Source organism: Hippocampus comes, unplaced genomic scaffold, assembly GCF_001891065.2.
Source record: "Hippocampus comes isolate QL1 unplaced genomic scaffold, H_comes_QL1_v1.1 scaffold335, whole genome shotgun sequence".
NCBI classification, from domain to species: Eukaryota; Metazoa; Chordata; class Actinopteri; order Syngnathiformes; family Syngnathidae; genus Hippocampus; species Hippocampus comes.
Genome location: NW_017805823.1, coordinates 300,344 through 307,375, shown reverse-complemented (window position 1 = coordinate 307,375; position 7,032 = coordinate 300,344). Strand labels below are relative to the sequence as shown.

General features: G+C 43.0%; 1 protein-coding gene across 2 annotated transcripts in view; it reads right to left on the bottom strand.

Annotated features, from left to right (window-relative positions):
- LOC109525591 (zinc finger protein 883) overlaps positions 1–5,825 on the bottom strand; it is an 11,154-nt gene extending 5,329 nt beyond the window's left edge. For both annotated transcript variants that reach the window (XM_019886186.1, XM_019886185.1), the window contains exon 1: positions 5,545–5,825. The gene's annotated coding sequence lies outside the window, so the exon portion shown is untranslated. The remainder of the gene's footprint in view (positions 1–5,544) is intronic.
- Between the last annotated feature and the right edge of the window lie 1,207 nt (positions 5,826–7,032).

The window sequence follows — 7,032 nt, the reverse complement described above, 5'->3', positions numbered from 1 at the left end:
CGTTTTGGTTTGAAGTAATCGGGACGTGAAGGAGAAGCGTGGCTTGACGTGTGTCAAGCGTAACACAGACGGATGTAACGGAGAATTCGGTAGTTTTTCAAAATAAAACATTTCGCATTCCGAAATAAATAAAACGGAATTAAGGCAAGTTCTTTCTGTGCGGCCCGGTACCAAATGCCCGGCGGACCGGTACCGGTCCGCGGACCGGCGGTTGGGGACCCCTGCGGTAGGGGGCTAATGCTGTTCTTCATTCTCTGAGCAGCTTCAGCACATCTCCAGAGCCATCAACCACTGCTTTCCGTTGGGTTAGCATGTCTGACCCGATGATGCAGGTGTCCTGCATTGTAGCCAGGGGAAATTTGTGGACTACCACTGCCACAGCCATGGTAACTGGTAGAGCCACCACGCCCAGCATCCTGCCTTGTTCCCTCTGCTGACAGTAGAAATGTGAGCCTCTGTCCTGGCGGTCATGGGGTCAGGGGTTCCAAGTAAGACCATCCATATCAATGTGACGGTTGACCTAGTATCCAATATCGTGCACTGCTGGCTAAGCTGCAGCTGAGGTACAGTCCATGGGTCTTGCCTAGACTGCCCAGTAAGAGCTGAGATTGGTTCCAGGAGGTGGTGGAAATCACAGGAGACAGGGCGCGGTCTTATTTTAAAGACTACTTGGAGGTGAGCCTATTTGATGCCCGCACTGGGTAGTAGCGTGTGATGTGCCCCAGCTCTCCACACTGGTGGCATCCCTCCATTTGGCGTCGGCAGGTCTTCATTCTATGTGCTGGAGTGGCGTCGTCACTTGGTTGCACTGGTGGCCTGGCAGGCCATGCCCTCATTGTAATTATCCTTGGTGCTGGTCTTCTCCAACTTTGTTTAGCAGCCTTGGTGTTTTCATTTGGAAAGGTCTTTTTTTTTTCCTCCAGCCAAAACATGCTCAACAAATTTATGTTCACTTGGGAGTACTTGCCAGGCTCTTTGGAGCGTGCAGATGAATGTGCTCCTTGAGCCGATCTGGTTGGAGCCCCTGTATAAATGCTTGCAAGTCAAATTCCTCTTGAGCCCTGGCTTGATGGCGGAGGTCTGCAGCACAGGCACCCAAACTCTCACCTCCTCTCCGTGGTTAAACAACTTCTACCTGGCAACATCGGTGTACATGGGAAGACTGAAACGCTGTTGCAGGGCTCCCTCGGCAGCCTGCCAATCAAGACGCTCATGTGGGTGGATGTCCATAAGGTTCTGTAGAACCTTTCCCTCCAGAGCAAGGGCGACCTGGACTACTATCTCCTCAAGAGACCAGGCATTGGCAATGCAGTTTAATCTGCATTGCCATCTGGATCTGGGCGAGGTCAGTCTCTGGATGTCCTTTGTTGTAGAGTGGCAGTTTGACTGTGCCTCGTGGCCGTGCCATCTCCAATGTTGAGTGTGGAGGGAATGGGTACTATGAGAGCCCATGCTGTAAAAGTACCCATAGAAGCAGAGCACGTTTCTTGCCTCCTGTTGCTGGGGTTTACTTGTCCCCTACTCAACACACGCCTGGCTGGAGAAAGTGTTTGGCAAGTGCTCTCGAAGGCGGTGCTCACTCCCCCCGCCGGGATCATCTATCCTCAATCCCTTCCTCCAAGCCTCCTCTCCCTCACTCTCTCAGAGTGTGGTCGTCATCTGCAATCCCTTTTCCAACACCAATGTAATGACCCCGTTTGTCTTTCAAGGATGACACAGTTGCCGGTGCTCTTCAATTGCTTTATTCCCACAAGCGGTATCAGAACACATTCATTCAGGAGCTGCTATCGGCCAACATCACGCCCAATCACCAAACACGCTGATGAAGGCAACGTAAACAAAAGCAGGACAACCGAACTTCACTGCACTTTCGACATCCCAGATGAGATGGCCGACCAACGAGACCTCTTTGAATTGTTGTTGGCTTTGGTGGGTGGCAGAGGTAACATGAATAAATGCGGGTCAGCCGAGTTGAGCAAGATGACTCAGCTAAATGCTAACAGTGAAGCAAAGCGGTTCAGAAAATGGATGGGTGGATGACACCGCAGTGTCCTAATGTATTTGTAATACAAACGATGACAGCACATTGAAGTGCAGCTAATGTGAGCGATATTTTTAATCATTTGTTTTTAGAGAGAGAGAGAGATGTGATTGGGCTTGTAGCAGCAGCAGCATGTCTCTCTTTGCCTTCTCCTCATCAATATCGATTAATTGTCTTGTCATAACCACGTCGGCTGCGCGAGGATAGCTGGCCAGGTGCTAGCTGGAGGCTAATGGCAGCTACACCTTCAGAACGTAAAGTGAGAGCCTTCTACGCCATTAACACAAGTCTCTACGCCTCTCTCAGGGGGCAGTGCTGATGAAAGTTAATTACTTATTTTAATTACATATTTTAAACATGCTGGTACCCGCACACTTACACAAAAATTCCCATGGGGCAGCAAACCCTCCTTCGTGGTTTTTCACTTATCGCGGCAGGGTCCCAATTAACCGTGATAAGTGAGGGATCACTGTGCATGCGTGCGCGCGTGTGTGCATGTATATGTAAAACCCACAATGTTGACAAAATATTCTGTGCAGTATTTCTAAAAACAGATTTGTTTGTAAGAAAACATTGCTATTTTTAATGCTTGGGGACGAAAAAAGTTTTACCGTATTTTCCGCACTATAAGGCGCACCGAAAAGTTTTCCATTTTCTTAAAAGCTCACAACGCGCCTTAAAATCTGGTGCGCCTTGCGTATGGTCATTACGGTAACATGTCGACCCCAAGATGGCTCCTTACTGGAGACATGCTTTCAATGTTATACTTGCTGTTGGTTCAGTAAACTGTGTCGCTGCTTTATTAAATATGTTTTCCTTTTTTTTCCGAAAAAAGGAGTGCTGTTGTGTTGTTTTTTAAAACGCACACTTTATGAAGGGTTTTCACAGTCTCAACAAATGCAGGTACGTCTTTGTCCGTCTCCGTGCCTTCTCTTCTTCCGTTCGACTCGAGAGGCGTTCATAACCGCCTCCAAAAAACGTAAATTAACGATTCCTTCAATGAAACTACAAATATCGAAAATAATACATCAAAACAGAAAATCAAGCGAGGAAATCACAAAATAAATTATATAGCCCCCCCCATAGAATTTATTTTGTGATTTCCTCATTTGTGAATATAGTACACAAAAAAGGAATAAATAAACACTTCTGAGACAGTCCAGTCTCCAATATTTTACTGACATCTGATTGTTCTGTTGAAGCTATGCTCAAGGAAATGCCAAATTAATTCTGTAGGGGGGGCTATAGAATTTATTTTGAGATTTCCTCGCTAGATTTTCTGTTTTGATGCATTATTTTCAATTTTCATCGTTTCATTGAAGAAATCGTAATTTACGTTTTTAGGAGGCGGTCATGAACGCCCCTCAAATCAAACGGAAGCAGCGTAGCTCCATCTAGTGGATGCATTGTAGATTGCGTCTTATAATCCAGTGCGCCCAATATATGAAAAAAATTACAAAATAGACCATTCTTTGAAGGTGCGCCTCATAATCCAGTGCGCCTTTTAGTGCGGAAAATACGGTAATCTTTGGTTTAATTCAATACAGTATTGAATATGTAATTGTAAAAAAAAAATAAAGATGTCTACTTCACAGATTTCACTTCTCATAGGTTCTTTTTAAAACATGTCCGCGCGCGCGCGCACACGCACACACACACACACACACACACACACACACGTTTTCAGCGCTATAACATTTTTAAAGAAAATTCCACAAATGCGGCGGCTACTTGTCACAATGCTATTTAAAAACATTTTTAGGAGGGGTGTCAATTGTGATTTTACATCTGTGTCGGGGCCTCTTTTTTTTATTTATTTTTTTATTGTAAATTGTATTGTATTTATTGTAAATGTCATACACCAACAACATAATGACTCCTACAGTACGAACACCACAGGCCAGTCATTTTCAACAATGAATATTGTGTGCAGTGTCTCACACACACACAAACTCTTCAGTTCAAGCAAGTCCACAAACAAAAATATAAGAACGTCTTTCTCTTACTATGCATGTTGCTTTGCGCCTTAGTGCAGGGACTTCTGACATTCCTTCTCTTGAACAATCCTCTTCAAATCAGTTTAGTATTCCGTTGTTGCCACTCGAAACAGGCACTGTCTACATGCGAGATGTAGTGGTTACTTACTACTTGGGTCAGCTTGCTACATATTTGACGAATATCGACGAACCTCCCGTGATCGACCAGATCGCGCACATGCAAGTATATGCACGCACGCATGCGGGCGCCCAACCACGCACACGTGCGCATGTGCACACACGCCAAGATAAGCGACTGTCGGAACGTCACCGAACATGAACAAAATCAAAACACACAGGCACACAAAGTCTGACATCGTAAGTTCTGCTGTACATAGTGCTGTTGCTTCAATGGCAGCGTCATCGCGGAGGCATTTTCGACGCTTGTCATGTGAAAGCCTGGGAGCCGCATTGAACCAGCCAAAGAGCCGCATGCGGCTCGTGAGCCGTGGGTTCGCCACCCCTGTGCTAGAAATGCAGCATGTCAAAACCTCTTCCACAAATGTAAGATGCTCATTTTAGGTCAACCACTCACCACTCTGGAATGACGACCATTACCATTACAGGAAGCAGTGGTTTACAGCATTTTTTGAGCCAAGGCATATATTTTGCATTAGGAAAAATAAATCTCACAGCAAACCACCAAAAAAAAAAAATGTTTTTTGCAAAAACTGGATATACGTTTTAATTGTGTATTTGCTGCCATCAAGTGGAAGAGCACTTAATTGTTCTGCCTGTCACGATCCATCGACATTAACAATAGATGGACAAAGATACTTTATTTGTAGTACTTAAAATAAGTTCGAAATAAGTGGCTGTAGATAATTTTCCGTGTAAATCGGCAGTCTAACGGGTCATGACAAACTGGTTTAGAATCTGACTCAATAACACAAAGGCTGTTACAATAAACGGTTTCATGCTGTGAAGCAGTAATCTTTAAACAATATTCGGTTTCAAAAGTCATTTGAGAAGCACAGTGTCCGATTTGTATGTGTAACCAAAGGGAAATGCAACACAACTGACTTCATGCATAACACCATATGTCACTACAATATACCCCCCACATAAAACATTCCACCTTACGAAATAGAGAGTCAAGAGGCACAGTAGAAGCATGTTGGAAACAGGAAAACATGTCAGCGGGAGGGTAAAAAAAAGACTAGCAATCGGTAAATGAAGGCTGGAGATCTCCGTTCCAAAGCGGCCTGTTATGGCTCTTCTCCGCATATGTACGACATAAAACTAACCCTAAAGCGCAACATACATACGATTTAAAGATCAAACAGCGAACGCAAGAACAATATCGTGCGCCGTCTCATCATGTTATTTCGATGCTTTTGTCTCAGTTCGTGCTCGTGAGCTAGACAGCGTTAGCCACCCTTAGCATATCGTCATATAAATGGCACATTTAAATAAAGGACGTCACCCAACCACTACAGTCTGATTTTTAATGAAGACAGCACTTACCGCGACATCGATCACATTTGTTGACAAACCAGAGCGATCTGTGTTGGTTCCCAATCACGCAGCTTGTTGCTAGCTGGCCGCTTCCTGCTACGGGCATGGACGTCCGTAGCTACAGGCCGGACCGCCCAAAGATCCTGTTTGGCAGGAAGATTACGTCAAATCGTTTTTTACCTATCGACGCAAGGTTACGATTTACGACGCAACTCACTTTTTATTTGGATTTAACGAGTTGCGTTGAGCTAATGATGCAATTAGTAGGGTTAGCTCTGTGTACAAACGGCTCGTGTTCCTTACATTTCCATTTGTACAGATATATTGATAGTGAACAACAGTCGTAGAATTTTATCATCCAAAGAGAATCTTCTCTTTTAAACATCTCTTTCTTTCAACATGGCAAACCAAGGGGAAAAAAATCTCTTTGTAAACTTATTTTAGTAAGGATTACACGCACGCACGCACGCACACACGCACACACACACACACACACACACACACACACACACACACACACACACACACACACAAATATATATAGAAGTATTTCATAAAACATACCGTAAATGGCTGAATTTCGATAAACTCAACAAAGGAAAAATCAAATCACATTTTCACAGTAATTACTGTTTTTTGTTTGTGTATGTTTTTCTCGAAATGTATAAGCCGGATGGCTGTGTATGCTAATAAAAGATATCCCTTGATAAATCCCTTGATACTCGACCACAATTCCTTTATGTCAAATGCATATTTTAAGAAAAAAATTACACTTGATCTGAATGCAAACTCTAAACAATGTACTTTAGTAAAGAACAGTTGATACCTTCTGTCAGTGTTATTCAAATTGTGACTTTGTAGCAAGCATATAACATGGCCGATAAGTCATACCACCCACAATCATGGTTTCATAAAATAAAATTCACACATATACCAACACACTTATAATAAAAAAAATCTTCGTAAAACTTAAAATTTTGAATCATAAAGAATTATGAGGTTTTTATGTCTATGTGCTTTTTAGATGTCATTTGAATGAATGAGCCATCGATTGCATTCTGCAAAATGGCGTTGGCCCTCTGTGACCATGTATAGAAGTAGGCCTTGAGATAGTACAAAGGAGCAAAGCAACGGATAAGAAAAATGCCTCACCTTGTAAATTAAGCTCAGAAAAAGTTGATTTTACTCAGAATTCTTCCTGCTTGTATTATGAGTGTGTTAGGCAAAGTTCTGCATGTGCGTGCATTTTATTTCATGAAACACTGACTGTGGATGGTATGTTTAACAATGACTTCTCAGTTACTGAGGTGGTTACAAGAACGTAATGATGTCCCCATACATTTTCCGCCTCTCATCATCTAATTTAACGTAAAAGTACATTAAACTTTGAATACATTTTGCAGCTTGTACTAGCATTCCTGATATGCTTTCTGCTGGTGTTACATTTTTTACAAATTAAAATCAAGGCAATTTATTGACTGTAACATTGTTCGCTGT